Raw genomic sequence first — 21519 nt, forward strand, 5'->3', positions numbered from 1 at the left:
GGCTCATATTGCTCATACTCATTAAATTCGACCCACTGGTCGCCCTCCTCGGCGTAATACGCCATATCCAAGTGATAAGGAGGTGAGGAGGAGATTAATAGGGGGGGGAGTAGCCCAGGGGTACCGCCTCTACACACACACAATGCAAACCCAGTTGCCACACACACCAAAGAGGCAGGTCGATATATACAAGGTGGAAGGAGACCCCTTATTCAAGCCACAGAACTCCCCTGGAGCAAAGCTCTAGTCCGGACACGCTCCGGTCAGCGTTCTACAGAGGCCAGAGATTTATGCAGTCCAACAAGGCGCCAAACGCGAGGAGCCGGTAAACTCAAAACGAAACTCAGCTCCTCGCGCATGCGCGTTCCATCTGGGGCACACACTCGACTGCTCTCTGAGCGCGGCGAGGCCGCGTCTGCCTCCTCCTACTCCACCGCCCCCTAACGCGCTCAGACATACAGCGCACGCCGCAGGGCAGCGGACCGGGAAAGAAAAACCCCGAACGGGAAGAAAAAGCAATCGCAATGCGCAACGACAGAAGGCGCAGTCACACTATAATTACTCGTGCACTCGGTCATACACATACAAGGAAATTCAACCAAATCACATCATAAAACCCTCATTCATAAGCAGAAATAAGGGAAAGGCACTTAACTCGCTGCTGCAGCAGCAAAGAAAGAGGAAGGTTCCGGTTTAACATGGACTATTATTGTATGGACTGGACAGTGATTGGTGCATACTGTTGGAGGGGGTTGTCCTTCCGGGGTCATGCAAGTTTAAAGTGTTTTTATTGGCTGCTGTTTTTGGTCAGTAAAGATAAGAGAAGCATAATCAGAGCCTCCGTGGACTGACATAGAATGTTATTCACAGACGGTGCACCATTCAGTTTTACTAATCTTTTTTGCATTTTTGTATGACGCATGTTATTGACCTGCCTGAGTGTTTACGCTATCAATTATATTGCATTTGTATCATTATTGATGTATCTTGATGACTATGCTCCCACTTGTATCTTCCCCACCCCAATTGCTAGTTTACCCACACGCTGTTCCCTTGTCTGTGAAGCGCTCTGATATCTGCAAAGATCTTGTTCGCGCTATATAAAACTTTCAAAATAAAATAAATAAATTTTATGATCATCTTAAATGATCGAAAAAAGTTTTCAAATCGAAATCGTTGTAGTCTGTTTGTGTCCTTTTAATCTCTTTTCCTGGATCTAGGTTGTGCTAAAGTGCTGCTGTTCATTTGAACAGGTAGTCCTTTTAAAGTTTTGCACCAGTCCGCGACTTCACTATAACAGCGGCTTTCTTTATAACAGCTCGGCGTATTTACTTTAAGTATTTTCTTTTTAAACGCACCCATGATGCGCTTTTACTTTAATATCTGCAACTCGCCTTTAATTATAGGCTTGCCGTATTTACATTAACTAAGATCTTGTTTTAAAAGCGCACCCATTCTGTGCTTGTGCTTTCAGTTTAATTGCGGACATTAATAGTCGCCGTGCCCCGTAGATCGCCTTGCTGAAATGATTGAGACTGAAAGGCTGTGAGGCCTTCATTTTCTTGCAGCTGAAATCTTGGTGCTGTGTGCAGCTCAAACATTCCTTCTCTGTAGTTGCCATTTGTGGGCAGCAAGTAAACATCTTACTGTAAATGCGCTCTGTGCCAGCTGGCAGCATGCTCGCCACGAGCTTGTGACTCGAGCGTGGATTTAGGGAAACGCTCTGTAACGTGTTTGGTTTCTTTCAAGGAGAAGGAGGCAGAGCAACCCATACCCCGCGGCAATCCAGTGGCAGATTTTCCTCCAGATGCGAGAAGTGTCACCGGCCTCTCGCAAGAAGCATTAAATCAAAATAATGACATTATTTTTTAGCACACCTCTGACCCGGAGCACTTAACAGCGTCCACAATTTCATCGGAAGCCTAAAGTGCCAGATCACGCTTCGCAAAAAGTAATGTTATTTTAGCTTCTGTTTCTGCCTTGGTTTTCATTGTTGATGTGTGTATTTAGTTGCTAAAGTAACTAAGTAAATTCAATACAAAATAGACTAAATAGTTCTATATTGATGTCCAGCCGGACAGTTTAATTACATTTAATAAGAAATTCATATCAAATTTTTTTTTTTAAAAGATGTAAGTGGGACACCAGCCGGTGCCTGATTCAACAAACTCCACCAGGGAAGGACATACAACATAAATTTTGTAGGCAAAACAAAAGGCAGTCTGATTAGTATAAATTATGTACAGACTAATCATAAACTACACATATGCACACATAAATACTGATAGATTAATGACATTTGCGTATTTTGTCGACGACGTTTCGAACTTCCATTAATTAAGAGTTCATCTTCAGGACAATTGATCCTTTGCTTATTTTCAAATGCAAGCCCGTCAGTTTGGTAGAGGGACCACCACTGGTTTGGGGTACCTGGAATTACCGAATTACATATTGCCTGTTGCGACTTGTAAGTGGTAATTTATGCCGGTTAATACAGTCCTTGATAGAAGCACGTTCAAGAATAAAATTCGTTAATAAGGAAGGAAACGTCCACAATGGGGATCCGGTTTCCAGAAGGGAACGTGGCCCCGGGCTTGAGCAGTTGCGACTCCTCGATGGGGGTCTGTTCTGCATGTAACTGACGGTGCGCATGTAATTCGGTAATTCCAGGTACCCCAAACCAGTGGTGGTCCCTCTACCAAATTGACGGGCTTGCATTTGAAAATAGGCAAAGGATCAATTGTCCTGAAGATGAACTCTTAATTAATGGAAGTTCGAAACGTCGTCGACAAAATACGCAAATGTCACTAATCTATCAGTATTTATGTGTGCATATGTGTAGTTTATGATTAGTCTGTACATAATTTATACTAATCAGACTGCCTTTTGTTTTGCCTACAAAATTTATGTTGTATGTCCTTCCCTGGTGGAGTTTGTTGAGTCAGGCACCGGCTGGTGTCCCACTTACATCTTTTAAAAAAAAAATTTTGATATGAATTTCTTATTAAATGTAATTAAACTGTCCGGCTGGACATCAATATAGAACTATTTAGTCTATTTTGTATTGAATTTACTTAGTTACTTTAGGGACCATTGTCTCTGTGAAAAAAGTACTACCCATAGGTCCCTAACGATTGCACCTTGGGTTCCCTTGTGTTGTAAAATATATAGATGTGTGTATTTAGGCCAAGAATGCTGAAGAGTAGTCGTTATAGTAATGTAATCTCTATGGGCCTCTGTCACATCTCTCTGCTTTTTGTGAAAGCTGCGACTGCCATACAATAAAAAGCAAATGCTTGTTTAAAGGTTTGGTGGGTAGCGGCGTAGAGAGGGAGGTCTAGAGGTTAGTTGTAGTGTTGTTTGTGGTTGTTTTGTACATTTACTTCTATTAATAGTGTTTTCTTCAAGTGTGTAGTTCGGGATTTTCGTACTCTTTTTTAGTAATGTTTTGTTATGTGTATATATATTTTGGTGATTAAGTGTAATGTATATATATTTTTGAGAATGTTATGTATTTTGCAGATCGATTTTCTTGTTTACTTTTCAGGTTTTTGTCAATAATCGTGTCATATCTGCATTGGGAGTTACCTTTTTTTAATGAAATCACTTTTGGTTTATAATCAAACATTATTTTTAACTTTGAATTCCGTTTTTTGTGGTTTGAAGTTTTTCTTTTTACAAACACTTTTTTGTTTCTTTATGTTTCCTGCATGCTTTGGATTGCTCTGAGGGGTGTCTATTGGATTTGTTTTATTTTTCCATTTTCTGGGGAGTCTTTTTGGAAACAGTGTCCCATTTTTGCTGAATCAATACTTTTGACTATATGAATCGCCAAAAGACCGCCAACCTGACATCGAGATAAATCGTAATCTGCCGGGAAGCTGGCTGTGCGCTTTGGCGGTGTGGCAGCAGGCTGGTGGCGTGCGCACTGCTCTCACAACACCAAACTCACACTCATCACCTTAGTAATTGCTTTGCTTTCTAAGATGTTGTATATTTGGCTTGCTGTGCCATTACGTCTAAAAGTAGTGTAATAGTATAAATGAATACACTTTTTTGTAAAGTTTATAAGTTTGTTATTTATATATACATGTATGCTACTACTTCTATTTATTTATACTCCCATGTACGTTCCTAGATGTTTTACTCTCTTTTGCAGCTTTTCTGTTGGGTGAGCTGTAATGTAAAACAAGTGATTTCTTTTCTATTGAAAGAAAAAAAAAATCAGGTTTATTTTAAATGTTTATTTGTTGGCAGTCATTAGAGTTTAAGGTCATTAGATACACTCTAATGTGGTCAGTTCATATAGCTTAATAATTTGTGTATACTTCCTTTTTTATATCATTTTGCTGGTTTTTGATAGGTATTTTATTCTGGCAACTTATCACTTTTCAAAGTTTTAGTGTTTTCTTTCAGGTAGTCAATTTAAAGAGGTAGAAGTTTGAGAGTGTTTTGGTAATCAATTGCTATTTTACATTTTATGTTAATTTACGAGTAAGTTTTATTTAGATATAAGTTTTACTTAGTTAATTTGTATTTCTTATTTAAGGGTCTGGTTAGAAAATTTGGCAAAGTTTCTTCATCTTGCAGTGCTCGTCATTTTAGAAGTATTTTTGGGGTAAATTTAGTTTGCCTTTTCAATTCAATTCAATCAATCTTTATTCGGATATGAAATATCCATAAAAGCACATGTCAAAAATACTAGCAACAATACAGATTACTATGCAAAAAACGCAATATAGAAACAATGAATACATGAAGACTTTCAGATTGCATTAGGGGACCTCAATAATATACATATGTTAAAAGGCATAATGTGCAAAACAACAGTATCAAAGATAACATTAAAATGTAGAAAATGTTATGGCCCTGACAAATAGCAACGTTGTGCTATTAGGTACAATTAAATGTTAAAAAAATAGCCACATATTATAATAAAGTGCAATCAGATGCAAACAATTTTAGCAGCATAATATAAAGTGCAATTATGTATAAAATATAAATGTAATCTGGCATGCGAACAGCCCTTTCTTTCAATACTCCATATCATAAAATCATTTATAGGTCCTTACGACTAACAACATAGTGGGCTCAGTTATACTACAGTGTGTTATGGAGTGCTCATAGAGGCACTTGAGCGGGCTGCCACTTTTAGGAAGGAACTTACACAAAAGATCAGATCGTCCCTCTCAAGCTTAAGAATTTCCAGATAGGCTGTTCTATAATCAATGTTGGCAGTTGCTTTGAATTAGGGGATCAAATATTGTTTAGTATATTTTTTATAAAATTTGCAGAAAAATAAAAAATGTAACATTATTTGATTGCGGCATGTACCACAAGGGCAGGACATTTGCTCAAGATTGATGTGAAATCCCAAAGGGAAGCAAAGTAAGTATTTTAAGGTGCTGACTCTAAGGTGGTTGAGCAAACTTCACTCCCAATGACCCATATTCTTCAAAAGATACTTGGAAGGCATATGGGACCGGGGGCTATTAGCAACCACTAGTGACATGTACCTGGCAACTGATGATTGTGGGCGCTCTGTAGCGTGTCTTGCGTTATTATATAATTCGTACAGGGTGTATTGGAAGATATGTTCTAGGTTCACACTGCTCAGACTTTTTCTGACAGCAGCGAGCCAGGGTATGCTCCCTGCCCTGTCGCATTTAAGACAGTCTGCTATTATATCCCTAGTCAAGGTTGCTGCCAGATTTTGCCAATCTTTTAACCAAAATATGGCAGGGCGGAAACTAATATAGTCTTCTATATCACACAGATTTAGTTCCTAATGGCATACAAAATGTGAGGAGGAAATTGGGGCCCCTAAAAGTTTTCGGCCGAATCTATTTTCCTCTCCCTGGATTCCACTTGTAAAACCCCAAACTTCAGCACCATATGTGGTAGTGGGAATGCACTGTGTTTTATAAATGTTGATTATAGATAATACTACTTTGGCTTGTTTGGGTTGAGGGAGGCTCAGGATCAAATTAGTGGCTTTTAAGGATTTACTTCTACTATGGGCAGAATGAGCTTCCCAAGAGCCATTGTCAGAAAATACTAACCCCAAATATTGAAAAAATCAGGTGTGTAATAAATGTTCAGAACTTGAACTAATTTAATTAATAAGGTGCTTTTTTGAGCCACAAGTCATAATAAAAGTTTTTTTTAAATTAGTGCAAAGGTCTAAATCAGCCATAAAAACTGCAAACCCCCCAACTAAAGTGTGTAGTGCGTTCGGTGTGCGGCCCATTAGTAAACCGCATCATCCACGTATAGAGTGAGTTGCCATTGATACTCGGAACATCATTAGTGAGTTCAAACAGTTCATTATGTAATTCCTTAATATAGAGGATAAATAGGAGTGGGGCCAGTACGCACACATGCCTGACCCCTCTACCAATGTTGATGTCCCTTGAAAGCTTCCTGTTGTTGCTAACCCTTATCTATGGCTTCAAGTCCCCGTGCAAATAAGCTAAAAAGTGGACTAGGGCCTCCTCCAGGACCATAAACGTGACTTGTTGACAAAATCGAAGGCTGAGGTAAGGTCCATAAAGCCAGGTAGATGGGTGACCTCCGGGCTATCGTGTATTTGCCCACAATCAGGTTTAAGTTAAGGCACTGTTCCCAATTTGCTTCTAAAACCTTGCTGACATTAATTTAAAATGTGTTCCCTCTCAGCCCAGGACCTAATTCTATTAAACAGGATCCTTCCAAGAATCTTTAATGTATTATCAATCAGGGAGATCGGTCTGTAGCAACTAGGGTTGGATCGGTCTCCTTTTTTATTAAGAATAGGAACAATGATGCTGATAGACCAGGTGCTCAAGATAAAAGTGCTTGTTAAATTATTAAAAACATTAAGTAAAAGAGGTGCCCAGAATTCAGGTTTATGTTTGATAAGGTTGATGGAAAGCCCATCTGAGCCAGGGGCCTTATTACCTAGGCTTTGGTGGATGGCATCCTCAACTTCTAACTCAGATATAGAAATCCTTGAGGCGGCATGATTATTTCGAAAATCCTCATTCTGGGGTGGGGCGGTGTAAATCTTAGAAAAGTGAGCTTCCCAGGCTTTGTCATATTTATGGCCTATGCCTTTATACTGTGTTAAGTTAGCATGCGCTTATTAGAAGTTTAAACGCCATTTTCTCCTTTCTGTTGCTTTTGCACACGGCACATGATATTATAAATGTTTAGACTTTAGCAGAATATTTTGCTTCATACAAGAATAATATGTTTTTCCTATAGTATCAGTCTGGCTTGGTAAGCTATGTCTGAACAGTGAGTGCCGAGGCCCTCAAGGTTACTTCAACACAGTAGTTGTTATTCAGTCTGATAAGCGCCCGTCCTAGACATAACACATCTGCCGCTGGGCACCTCGAGTTTTGAGCGCGTTTAATATTGCACTGCGCAGAGCATGCAGACACAGTTTGATGAACCTTCGCATGCAGAGAGCTGGTGTAGAATATGATGGGATCTCATTCTACTAGAACCTGAGGTATGGGGCCGCCCTTGTAATCCCAAGAGACCTTCTATAGATGTAATATAATATACTAGCAAGGGAGGTTAAGATTTAGGTGCCATTTAGCCTTCTTCCCTTTAGCATTTTAACATGTTTTCTCCCTTTGTATTTTAGGGAATTGTAACTATGCTGATAACATTGTTTCTTATAATATGTTTGCTTGTATTAGCTAAGATACTGTACTTGAGAACACTGCAGTAGAAATAAATATTTCAAACTTGCACGTGTCCTCATTCACTTCTTTTGGACTGATCAGTGAGTATAACGAAAGAGTGTTTATGTGTTCAACGTTTCCTGAGGTGTACTAAGTTCATGTTCTGGGTTGTCTTATTATTGGGAATTTGTAAGAACCAATAAGACACTGATTGCTAGTCTGGTAGGGGATTTTGGGTACTAAGGTGAGTTTTTGGTACACCCTAACTCACCAAGGTTCCAAGTCTTTGCGCACAGTTCTGCGTATAAGCAGGATCCCTGCGACAGCTTCACTAGTTATATTGCAACTTATAGAGGTTAGGGTAAGGCCCATAGACCGCATACCTTTAACTGCTGCCCAAAAACCGCTTCCGTTATCAAGAGTATCGGCACAGGCAAGATTGTTCCAAAATTCTTTTAAGATCGCATCTTTTTGTAGCCTGGCCACTTGTTTACAATGGGGCCTCAAAGATTTAACAAGAGTTGCGTCCCTTAGTGTTGCTGCGAGTGCTACTCGGAGTTCTCTATTTCCTCACGGGAAAGTGCTATTAAACCATCATGGGTTCCGGCTATTTTTTTTATTTTTATTTTATTTTCAAAAGTTTTATATAGCGCTGGCTAGACCCGGAGGTATTAGAGCGCTTTACATGTGCCTTAGATCATAGTTACAGGTTACATCATAACAAAGGTTACATAGTTCTTAGAGCATGGCCACATAGTTACTTGTAAGGTCGAGATAAACAATAAGCACAAATACGTAAGGGGAAAAGCAGGCAAGATGAGAGATTCAGGGGAGGGGGGGTTGGAGCAGGGGAAGTAAATAATGAAGGCGGGAAAGAGGAGGGTAGGGTGAGAGACACAGCATGGGAAGAGGAGGGGAAGGGTGACGGGTGCACAAACCGGTAAACGAGTCAAGGCAAACGTCCAAAGTCCAGTAAGCTGTGATCCCAGGGGAATTGGTATCACGTCCCTATCTCTGTTGCGAGAGGTTTCCTTTGCGCAGTGGACTCTCTCAGAGAGGTCTCTGAGACTCCAAGGCCTACATACTGGATCCTTCCCCAGAAAGGGGAGAGGGAGTGCTTTGGTAAGTCTACATGAGCCCCCTCGCAGTCTACATGAGCCCCCTCGCAGCCATCGCACGCCAGCACAACCTCAACATCATCTCCTACGCCGACGACACCCAGCTGATCCTCCCCCTCACCAATGACCCCGCCACCGCCAGAGCCAACCTACACGAAGGGATGACAGACGTAGCCAAATTGATGTCGAACAGCCGCCTGAAACTGAACTCGGACAAGACGGAAGTCCTCATCCTAGGATCCTCACCCTCCGCCTGGGACGACTCCTGGTGGCCCCCCGCCCTGGGCAGCGCACCCAAACCAACAGACCACGCACGCAACCTGGGCTTCATCCTGGACTCCTCCCTCTCCATGACCAGACAAGTCAACGCCGTCTCCTCGTCGTGCATCAACATCCTGCGCATGCTACGCAAGATCTTCCGATGGATCCCTTCCGAGACCAGGAAGACAGTCACCCAGGCCCTCGTCACCAGCCGTCTGGACTACGGCAACTCCCTCTACGCCGGAACCACCGCCAAACTCCAGAAGAGACTCCAGCGGATCCAGAACACCTCAGCACGACTCATCCTGGACATCCCCCGCCGCAGCCACATCTCCGGACACCTGAGAGACCTGCACTGGCTCCCGGTCAACAAGAGAATCACCTTCCGGCTCCTCACCCACGCACACAAAGCCCTATACAACCAAGGCCCAGGATACCTCAACAGCCGCCTCAACTTCTACGCTCCCAAACTCCAGCTTCGATCGACCAGCCACGCCCTCGCCGCCGTCCCCCGCTTCCGAAGAGCCACCACAGGAGGAAGGTCCTTCTCCTACCTGGCCGCCAAGACTTGGAACTCCCTTCCGACCCGCCTCCGCCTGACCCAAGACCACCTCGCCTTCAGGAAGCAGCTCAAGACCTGGCTGTTCGAGCAGTAGCGGCCCCCCCCCCCCAGCGCCTTGAGACCCTCCGGGTGAGTAGAGCGCTATATAAATGCTCTGATTGATTGATTGATTGAAGGGGTGCCATACCATACCTCAAGTGTGAGTGGCTCCTTGGGCGCAGTGGACTCACTCAGCGGGTTTGCTGAGACTCCAGAGTATAAATATTGGATCTTTCCCCAACAAGGGGAGAAGGAGTGCTTAGTCAAAGGGCACAAAGGACAGGGGGTAGGCAGAGTAGCAGGCAAGGGGAGAGAATTCGGGGGAGAGGGGATAGGAGACATTGAGGAGAGACGAAAAGAAGTCTGTCTAAAGACCGACTGGGTAGGTGAAGCCAAGGAGGGAATCCACGGCCAGACAGTTGAACGCAATAACTGCCTCTGTGTTGGGGTCACTAAATGACAGACAGACATCGATAAGGGATGGGTGGGCTTTTATCATTTCGGAAAACAAATTCTTGTTAAATGTGGGCCTAAAATTCGTTCCGCTCGTGGAATTTGCGGATTTTCTGCAATTTCGCGATCCACAAATCTCGCGAAATTGCGGAAAAATCAGCAAATCCACGAGCGGGACGAATTGTACATGAAGCAACACTTACAGGGTTACAGCAGGTACCCAAGTTGAAGCTAATTTCTTTGTAACCATTTACAAAAGGGTTACAAAGAAATTAACTTCAACTTGGGCACCTGCTGTAACCCTGTAAGTGCTTCCTGAGCGGCGCCTCGTTGCCTACTTGAAACTATTCTCTGACCCTGATCTGACCCTCGAAGCAGGGTCAGAGAATAGTTACAAGTATGGCAACGAGGCTCCTGTCACAAAAATTAAACCTCAAAAGGAAGCACTTACAGATATAAATAAAGCGGGTGCCCGAGTTCAAGCTCAAATTCAGTAACGTTTCAATCAGCCCAAAACATTAGTGAGCACGGTCGAGGCTGGGCAAGTGTGCTTAACCCCGTCTCTGCTGTCGAAAAATAGCTGTAATACTTCGGGGAGGTCTTTGCATCCATGAGTTTCTCAAACGTGATGCCCGTGTGGCTGTGGCCAGGAGGCTGCTTTCTCCTCCTCACCTGCTGCCCTGCTCGCTCTCTGACCCATACACAAGAGGAATGTGAACACGCATAGAATCCCCGCCAGTTTGGCCCGCACACCACACACTAGCGGTATCAAACATCTTCCCGCCCTTGTCCCACTATGATGGGCAGCTCACTCAAGGGACCTCGGCGCCCTTTGGCGTGGCGGCAAAGTTACAGGCACACATGGTCACTGGGGACAAATCATCTGGCCCTTCAAGCGTGATCCCCGTGTGGCTGTGACCAGGAGGCTGCTTTCTCCTCCTCACCTGCTGCCCTGCTCGCTCTCTGACCCATACACAAAAGGCATGTGAACACGCATAGAAGCCCCGCCAGTTTGGCCCCGCACACCACACACTAGCGGTATCAAACGTCTTCTCGCCCTTTCCCCACTATGATGGGCAGCTCACTCAAGGGACCTCGGCGCCTTTTGGCGCAGCGGCAAAGTTACAGGCACACATGGTCACTGGGGACAAATCATCTGGCCCTTTACGCAGCTGCAGGGTAGGAAAAGCACTATACATTTACCCAACGAGGTAGCACTTACCATTAGCCAGTAGAAAGTACTCCAGTTGAGTATGGTGCAATCGCAAAAAAATCAGCGATTTCGTGGGAAAATCTGTGAATTCACGGATTATTTTGCGATTTTGCATGAATTTGCGGACCGCAGATCCTCAAATTCGCCCATACTTAATTTTTGTTATCGATCTTTCCAAATAACTCTAAATTGCTTGCCCCAGGCTCTTTATCAGGACTTGGTCTGGGGGCAAATCTAATTATAGTTAGAATTGGATTGTGATCACCGTACACAGTGGGTAAAACCTCAGTCTTTAATAAAACATCTTCTAATGAAGCAGATATAAAAACGTATTCAATAATTGAGGCACAACCGCGACTCCTATATGTTAGTGTTAAACGATTATCAGCTTGGCATACAGATGCAATTATCAGGCTCCGTCTTCTCAACTTCTTCAGGGCTGTGCTGAATGACCTATAACCTCCCCTACACAACTCCCCCAGAGCCTGAAGTATAAACACAGGTGACTAGGACAGTCCCGCAGGGGAGGGAAAGGAAGGGGACAGCGGGGAGGGAGATCTGAAACGAGAACGACAGCCAGTTAGAAGGTACCCTCCCGCACCCTTAGAAACCCTCCTAAACCCTTTCTTTTCCTTCCGTATACAATATGGTTTCACCCCTACCTGTAAAGGAAAATACGTTGGACCTGAAACCTAGGAGTAGAGACTCAGGCGTTGCTAGAGTATTGTCACCAACATCTAAGGAATATACAATATCAAACATATAATTCACATTCCCCAGTAGGTGGCAACTATATACACACAGTTCTCATGCATACCCAACACTGTATGTTTTCAATCCTGTTGACACAACACTCCCTCAGGCTTGAACCCCCTATCTCGATTCTCCTGTGTAGGGATGAAAATAAGGTATAAACAAAGTGAAGACTTCACAACAGTATCTGGGTTCACATGGAAAACAGGCACAACGGAACCGATAAATTCCTAGGCCCAAAAACGTCTAATACCTCTTAGATGGGCCTGTCATTGTTTTGAACAGTACAATGGTGAGAATAGTCCGAACCCCGACTTCTTTGTTTATGAAGTTCGACACCCGTAGTGTTTTGGCTCAGGTACCTCCCTGCAATGAGACGGTCGTAATACGTCTCCTCCAACAGGAAGAATGCAATATAGTAAGCTGTAGTGCGAAAATGCCCCAAGACTCGTTACAGCTGAAACTCCGCTCAGAGCAAGTGCGGAAAAGTGTCCGACCCAGAACGGGACACTGGTGGATTCCAAGTAAATAGAGGAGCAGAACAGAACGGCTCCATACCAACCATCTCCGTCTCCTCTCAGGAATAATCGGCGAAGTCGGCGTCTTTGGTACGCCCTTTACTTCCGCGTCTTGCGTGATGTACGTCATACACGCAACGTGATCCCGGGCATGCCGGGAAATGTAGTTTTCAGTGCCGCTGTTGCCGTTTTCGGGACTCGAAGAGCCCTCAGAGAGCAGAGGACACAAGAAACATGAAGGCAATTTCCATCACATTAAGTAAATTATGATTGGACAAAAGGTCTAAGAGTTCCATCCCCCTTTTGCATGGGAATTTGTAAACCAAAGATACATAGATATTTAATTTTCCCTTGGGATTCTGACGTTAAAGTCGCCACCATGACAAATTCCAGCTAAGTTGTGGGGACGCCTTTTTACTTTGTAAGTTACTAATAAAATCGAAAAGATTGATGAACTTGATATTAGGTAGGGTAACAAAACCATTATCATAAAAATAATAAAACAAATTGAAGCCCCCGTGTGTAGATCAAAGCTTGAAAATTATCATTATTTGTAACAAGAGACTTGACACTACCACCTGATGAAATATTTACCCAAATGGAGAGTCCGCCAGAAGCACGACCTACTTTAGGGGTAGGTACAATGTTGTTTAAACAAGCAAAACCTTCTAGGAATAAGTCCCTCGTAGCCCAGATTTGGAACATGAGAATATCATGTTTTTGGACTATGTTAACCCAGTCTCTAGAGCTTAGCTTGGAAGCCATGCCAGCAACATTCCAGATTAGCGCTTGTAGGTTTAGATTATGTGATTCTGGGGTAGCATTGTCCAGGGAATCGGGCAAAGATCTAGAGAGGGCGGATTCACCTAGTGTTGAGATAGGCAACAGTCAATCCTGGCTGTCTGAGTCAGACAGGATAGAGAACCTGTTATGCATAGTATGTGGGGGGATGACAAAAGTAGTTGACCCCTGGGTTGGTTGTAAGAAAAGCCCAGGGGCAGTGACCAAATTCGAGTTGGGGAGATTTAATTGCATTCCTGTGTCATCAAAATCAATCTTACCACTGAAGGATGTCGAAAATTAATGACAGCATAGTCTCCCTCAATATTCTTTTGTGAGGAGCCAACGCATCCTACCATACGCACCATTATGATATCGCTAATATTTGGCACTTTAAACTCTTTATGTTTGACAAGCCAATCAACGTTTTTGTTCTGCAATTGGTCCCAGATCTCAGTCTGTTTTTTTCTTAGTGGGGGACGCCTGCTAGGGCTAGGACGTAGGGACATGCCTCCGGTTGTAGATTAAGGACGTCTCTGCTAGTCTCAGCAGGCAGCCTGATGTTGTGGTTTTCAATGGTGGTGGTGTCACAATGAGTGTTACGGCCTGAAAGGGCAAGATATGTGCTAGATATGTGGGTTTATCAGAGGTAGCATAATCAGCTAAATGAGCATGAGCATTAGTGCTGTTAGTTTGCCCTGTGGGTAATAAAGTTTTCTGACCAGAGATGGATTTGGGTGAAAGGCTTTTCTTTGCTTTACTGCACGTTGCACAAACACTCTTAAGGGGAGGGGGTATAGAGGTCAGGGTTTGCCGTTGTGGTTTCAAATTCTCTATGCTAGAGGGCTGTGACTTCTGGACTACCCCGGTGTAATTGTTGATTTAAGAGTGCTAGTATGTGTGTTTGATTTATTTGTCAGTGACTCCAAGCGGTCTAGACATTTCCAAAGTGTAATAAAGTTATTTTCCACAAGTACACTAATGCACTAATATACCATGTCCACTACTATATCAATTGAGATGTCACTAGGTCTGAGACGAGTTGAAGGCGCTGCTATAGACTCAGTTTGCGTGTGGTAAGAATGATTTGGTCTGATAAAGTTAAGTCGACTGTGGGATCCTCAGTGACATCAGCGGGCTTCGCATTTGCGGAAGTCGCAGTACTTTGAATCCAAGAACTCAGGGCAGTACATTGCTGTTTTAAGCGGGGGGTTGTTTCTTCTTAGAGCTAGTCAGTTTAGGTAGTTTTCTTTTCCTTTTTGCCCCTGTGATTATTGGATTCGGGGACACATCCATATTTAGTACGATGTCCTCAATTTGGGCCTTAGCTTGATGGTCCTCGGAGACTCCTTTGTCCTTATTGCCCTGATAGTTTTCTATTGTACGGCCACCTTCTTGGTTCGGCGAGTGCATAGTAGTATTAAAAATTACATTTATTGACAGGGGGAGGCCAGTACAATCCTCCTGTTCCTCCCTTGAGCTTTGTATATTTTTGTCAGGCTACGAAATAGTTGCGACATTTCTTACATTTTTTTCTGGCACATAGAGGACTGCAATCAATTCAATTCAATTCAATTCAATAGATCTTTATTCGGTATTTAAAAAATACCCTAAAAGAACATATTATACAGTTAAAATCAGTAAAATACAATTCATACCACAATGATTGGAGACAATTGACCGAAAAACCCATTCAACACCGCCCTCTTGAATTCCTTAACCTTAAAGCAACCTTAATGAAACTCATAATACAGAGCAGAGTATAAGGATCGTTAGCCCATTGCAAGAATAAAAAGGCAACCTTAGCATGTTTGAACTTTGCCTGTTTTAAAATTGAGAGCGAGATAAGGTTCTATTCCCTCCTCTGTTTTAGGCACAGACTGAGGTTTTACTTCCTTCTACCGCCTCTACGTGAGGCTACCAAGTCCAAAAAAACTCTTTTAACTCTAAGTTTATCTGGGGGGACAATTTCCATAGGATTGGTAAAAATATCTTTACAGCCAATTACCTCAAGTGTGGACTTCACGTATTTTAGCCAGGGAATACACATTCCTTTGTCCCTTTCTATACAGTCTCTGATAATTTGTCTGCTCAGGTCAGCCTCAGTGTTGGTCCAAATCTTAAGCCAAGCCTTGAGGGGTCTGACCTTTATCAGGTCCTCGATGTATACTTTTCCTAATTCTTCATGGATCATGTATGCGGGAGTACTGCAATCAATTGTCTTGTCAAAACCAAGCTCTAGGCATACTTAAATGAACTGTGAATCACAGGAGAGTAGCAGGCACCTCAGAACAAGGCGCAGAGGAATGAAACTCGTGTCTTTTCAGCCGCCAGTCGCAGTGAGTGAAATGCCTTCAGCTAGTGGTTACTGTCCACATTTGTCAGTAATTACATAGTAAAAATAGATTATGATAGGAGCTCAGGAATTTGGGAGTAGCTGAAAAATACCCCAGGCAATTCACCTCCAGAGACCCAGTCATCTAGGGCAGCGTAAATTAATTAGAGAACCATATTTTGGCAATGCAGCATTTAATTAGAATGCATTCATTCTTTCCATGCTGTTCATTGAATTTCCTCACCACCTCTCTTGTTTTCAGTCCTGTCTCAGATTCATAAAGGAAAATGGCAAACGTTCAAGCCAAGTACGTTTCGAGATTTGCAGTGAAAAGGCAGGAGCTGAGTATGTTAATTACATTTGACTGAGAGGGTTGAAGGCATCTACATTATTTAGAGTGCCTTTTATTTTGTTGATTTATTTGCTGGTCTGATTTTATTGGTTAAAGTTGTTTATAGTTTGATTGTATTGGTTAATTTAGTTTGGGTTTGAATTTCTAAATCAACCATGTATTTCTTTGATAAACTCTAATTTAGGATTTATTTTTAAATTTTCATATATAGTTTGATCGTTTTTAATATCATTCTATTTATATATATTTATATTAATATTTAAGTTGATGTGGAACTATTTGTGGGTAATGTCAATATTTTTGCTTATATTTTTATTAATTTAAGGACATCTGTGCAACTGCAGCACAGCTGGATGCTAGAGATGGATAGTTTATACTGATGGCATCACAGCTGCACTGAGACATCTGAAGCACAGCCTAGGGCAGAAAGTGGGGAGTTTACAGCAAGCATCACTACTGTACAGAGACACCTGGGAGATAGGAAATACACAGAGAGCATCATTACTTCACAGAGACATCTGAGAGATACAGCCTGTGGCGGGAGTTAGGAGGTTATACAGAGAGCATCACTGCTGCACAGGGCCACCTGAAGCGCATCCTGGGGCAGGACACATGAGTTTATACAGAGATCTTCTGAGTGCATCATTACTGAACAGGAACATTGGAAGCACAGTATGGGGCAATAGATAGAGGGTTTATACCGAAAGGATCATTACTGCGCGGGGGCATCTGGTGCACGGAACAGGATTTTGGGATTGTATAGAGAGAGCAGAGCATTCCTGCTGCAGAAGGACATCTCAAGAACAGGCTAGGACAGGAGATGGGGGTTTATAGAGAGATCATTAAAGCTGCACAAGAACATCTGAGGCCCACCCTAGGGAAGAAGATGTGAAGTTCACAGAGAGCATCATTGGTGCTTAGGGGCATGTGAAGCACAGCTTCGGGCAGTAGAGGGTACGTTTATAAGAAGAGCATCACTTCTAGATGGATATCTGTAGCACAGTCTGGGCTAGAGATTGGAAGTTTATACTGAGGGCATCATTGCTGCGCAGGGGTATGTGAGCACAGTGGGGGCATGTGATGGGGAGATTATAAGGATAGCATCACTGAGATACAGGGATACCTGATGCCCATCCTGGGGTAGCATACCATGCCGTGTTATTGTCTTTCTAGATGGACTGCTCAGTTGTTTAAGTGAGCCATAAACCCCCCATTATTACTCTCCTCACTGCCCAACCCATTTCAATCTACAAGCTATTTCAACAGTTTTCTGGCAATTTCTGAATACAATATCTTATGGACCATATATTCAATTTCAGGGGAAACAGCATTTAGAACAAAGTCTAAACCACACACTGCGTTTACAAAGTGAACTTTAAAAAGCCTTGTCTTTACCACTGCATTTATTTACCACACAAGTCTTTACAACGACTTGCCATAGGGTAAGCAGTGTTGGGCTGCGAAGTTCAATTCTTTCCCTACTGTTGCGCAGACTAGAGATGTAATTGCAATGTGTACGTCTCCGAAGTCCAGCGCTTTCTCTTAAGGCAAAGTGGTTGTTCCAATGTAGTGGTAAAGATGCGTTGTTGTAAAGACGGTGTTGTAAAGCCATGCATTGTAATGGCTTGTGTGGTTCCGATGTACAAAACACTTTCAGCATTCACCGAGAACAGGGAGCAAGACATTTATTTTGCAGACACGGTTTCAACAAAGATGCATGGTGTACTAGATGAATTTTGATATACTGAGGCGGTTTCAAGCATACAGTAACTGATTTACAGTCTGTTCATTATTAAATGGAAAACAAACGTAGGGTGCAATTTAGATTTCTACAGATGTAAATTGTTTGTGACTAACCACACTTTGTCACCCTCACTATGTTGGTCCAGCTCCATGCACAGTAACTTTTTTTGCTGCTGTCTCCTCTTACCTCTTGGTGCTTTCAAACTCAGAGCAAGGCTATGTGCTTTTGTAAGCCCCCTCAAAACAAGCTCCCCCCACTCCTCTCCTTGTCCTGCAATGCTGTTAGGCATGCCTTTTCTCACTCAAACCATGTCCTTTCCTTCTGACAGTCACGTTAAACAAGTTTTGAGGTAGTGTGCATAGTGCCCTCTGGTCCATACCCACACTGAAGCATAATTCAAATAAGACACTTGTTGAAAGACTTCTAAATTCTTGGCTTAAATTCTAAAGAATTAGGGACAAGATTTTAACGTACTGTTCTATAAATATAGTTCATTTTATCTACGGTTAGTCTAAAGTTTGTATTCTCGAAGTCAGATGTCTTGTAAATATTACACTGCTCAACACTTCTCTCTGTGCCAAATGAAAAAAGGGAATGCACAACTCAGACAATGTTCTACTAATAATTTTCATTTTTAGAATCCACCACCTGTTTTTACTTTTTATTTAGGGGGAGTTCAAAAATCAAGCTATGAAAATCACGAGAACCTTTGAAGATCTGCAGCAGTTTCTGGAGCAGAAAAAGAAAAACATCCTGGGCAAGCTGGAGAAACATCAGCTGGAAATGCTAGAGAAGATGTCTTTCAAAATTACTGTAGTGGAGAAACAGAATGCCTCCCTGAAAAACCTGATTGAGGAGTTAGAGGCCAAGTGTAAGCAGCAGGATGTGAAGTTATTGAAGGTAAGAGAGGTTTAGACATCAATAGCACTAGAAGGGGAACATTCCTGCTCAAGAAACCGGATCCAGTTAGAGATGCGTCCACAGCACGGAGTAGAATTACACAATGTCAGAGTATTTAAGAAATCAATGGAACTGAGGTGTGATATTTTGTCCTTAAGAACCTAACCACAGATAGTGGAAGTACCCCTCATAGAATATATAGACGCTGAAAGGGAGAGGTGGTAGGAAACTAGAGGGAGGTTTGGGAGCACACCATTTAGTTACTGAAGGTGAAAGTCTTTTGAAATCTATAGTTCTAGAATAGCAGAATTCAGTTTTAAAAGAAGGGGTGAATATTCCTATTCTCTACATCAACAAAGGAGGGATTGTCTTTACATTACGTGGGGAGAAAGAACTCTGGTACAAGAAGCTCAACTCGTTGACTGACCATATCAGAAGAGAAGGAGTCGGCTTATCTTTAGTGAGTGCGGTCAGTTATGTATCTGTTGAAGGTAGTGTACTTTAGTTTGTATATTGTATAAATAGCGGTAACTGCAAACACAACAATGAATGTGAATCAATGTCACACATTCACCCCAGTCCAAAGATCTGGGCCCAAATCCATCGTTTTTCCACTCCACACCACCCTGGGTTAGACAATGGAGATATGCAAATCAGCGCTGACCCTGTGCCCCATGGGAACAGTCCAGTCCGAACTACAAAAGCCATGTCCTTCCCAGAACGGAAACAAGCATCCGAGGACCGGCCCGGTTTCGAGGTAACACCTCTCTTCAGCCCGGCTAGCTTGATTCCAGTGGTGTGGAGTGCCTGGGACTCACGTCTGAGCATCCCCAGTACACTTAGAGCGGTAACTGCAAACACAACAATGATGGACAGAATGTGGATCAATGTCACACATTCACCCCAGTCCAAAGATCTGGGCCCAAATCCATCGTTTTTCCACTCCACACCACCCTGGGTTAGACAATGGCGATATGCAAATCAGCGCTGACCCTGTGCCCCATGGGAACAGTCCAGTCCGAACTACAAAAGCCATGTCCTTCCCAGAACGGAAACAAGCATCCGAGGACCGGCCCGGTTTCGAGGTAACACCTCTCTTCAGCCCGGCTAGCTTGATTCCAGTGGTGTGGAGTGCCTGGGACTCACGTCTGAGCATCCCCAGTACACTTAGAGCGGTAACTGCAAACACAACAATGATGGACAGAATGTGGATCAATGTCACACATTCACCCCAGTTCAAAGATCTGGGCCCAAATCCATCGTTTTTCCACTCCACACCACCCTGGGTTAGACAATGGCGATATGCAAATCAGCGCTGACCCTGTGCCCCATGGGAACAGTCCAGTCCAAACTACAAAAGCCATGTCCTTCCCAGAACGGAAACAAGCATCCGAGGACCGGCCCGGTTTCGAGGTAACACCTCTCTTCAGCCCGGCTAGCTTGATTCCAGTGGTGTGGAGTGCCTGGGACTCACGTCTGAGCATCCCCAGTACACTTAGAGCGGTAACTGCAAACACAACAATGATGGACAGAATGTGGATCAATGTCACACATTCACCCCAGTCCAAAGATCTGGGCCCAAATCCATCGTTTTTCCACTCCACACCACCCTGGGTTTGACAATGGCGATATGCAAATCAGCGCTGACCCTGTGCCCCATGGGAACAGTCCAGTCCGAACTACAAAAGCCATGTCCTTCCCAGAACGGAAACAAGCATCCGAGGACCGGCCCGGTTTCGAGGTAACACCTCTCTTCAGCCCGGCTAGCTTGTATAAATATGCCATTCATCATTACACAGTCTCCCTGAGTCCATGTTTCACTACCTAAGGCTTTCTAAAATCACGGAACTCTAACATGGAATGCAATATAACATTTTTACGCATTTACTTTATTCCTTATAATACATTGCTTAACATGCATAATTTACTCTCCCGACAGCAAGTGTTTACTTACATTTTTTGTGTTCTTCTACTTCACTTTCTCTAATTACAGGAATATAGACTCCACAGAGTGGAGTGGTGTGGCTCACTGGTTAGAGGCGGCAGACCCGGAAGCAGAGAACGGCCCGGGACCAGGGGTCAGCGGACTCAATAAGTCTCGCCTCGTTGCCTACTCTAACCAGGGATCACACTCGGCAACTCTGGGCATTAGCTTGCCTCATCTCTACAACGGCCACCCACATTCGCCGGGGATGCCTGGTTTCACCTTGGAGATACCCAGTAGGGATCATCTCACAGGGATAGCCAGGACGGGTTCCCCAGCTGTTTACAGCGCCACAACGCCTCAGGGCAGCAGTGCGCTTTACAAGACACATACATTTACAGAGAACAAGTACTGGTAAATGAAATGTGTTAATAGCTGACTTTCTTGTAGTGGACTACATTAGGACAATACATAAACATGCTTCTAAACATGCATCCTTGTTTGCTAATCAAAGTGACTATCAATGGAAAAACCATTCAGCAGGTAGCTGAAAAGGTATGCCATACTTTATTTGTCTAATCAGAATTTATAATAGTGGTCTTTGATCTGACTTGCTTGTTGTCCCATTGGGTTGGAAAACAGGCAACTGGAATAGAGTGTGACATTAGAGTGTGCGAAGGTCCTGTCATATGACAAGTAAACTGTAATAAGAGATTCGGATTCAGATTTTTTACAGCTGATGCAGGCTTTCAATTATTCTAATGGAACATTTGTTTTCCCAAAATGTCATCACTGTTTATAAAAAGACAATTTCATGGCTATTTAACTTAATAAATCCATTCACAGGTTCCCCATTGTTCGGTGTTTAGACGGACTATCGAAAACAGAAATATT

General features: G+C 43.1%; 1 pseudogene; it reads left to right on the forward strand.

Annotated features, from left to right (window-relative positions):
- LOC144752845 (zinc finger protein RFP-like) overlaps positions 1-21318 on the forward strand; it is a 106024-nt pseudogene extending 84706 nt beyond the window's left edge.
- Positions 21319-21519: the final 201 nt, after the last annotated feature.

The sequence above is a fragment of the Lissotriton helveticus genome, chromosome 5_1 (assembly GCF_964261635.1).
Source record: "Lissotriton helveticus chromosome 5_1, aLisHel1.1, whole genome shotgun sequence".
Taxonomy (NCBI): domain Eukaryota; kingdom Metazoa; phylum Chordata; class Amphibia; order Caudata; family Salamandridae; genus Lissotriton; species Lissotriton helveticus.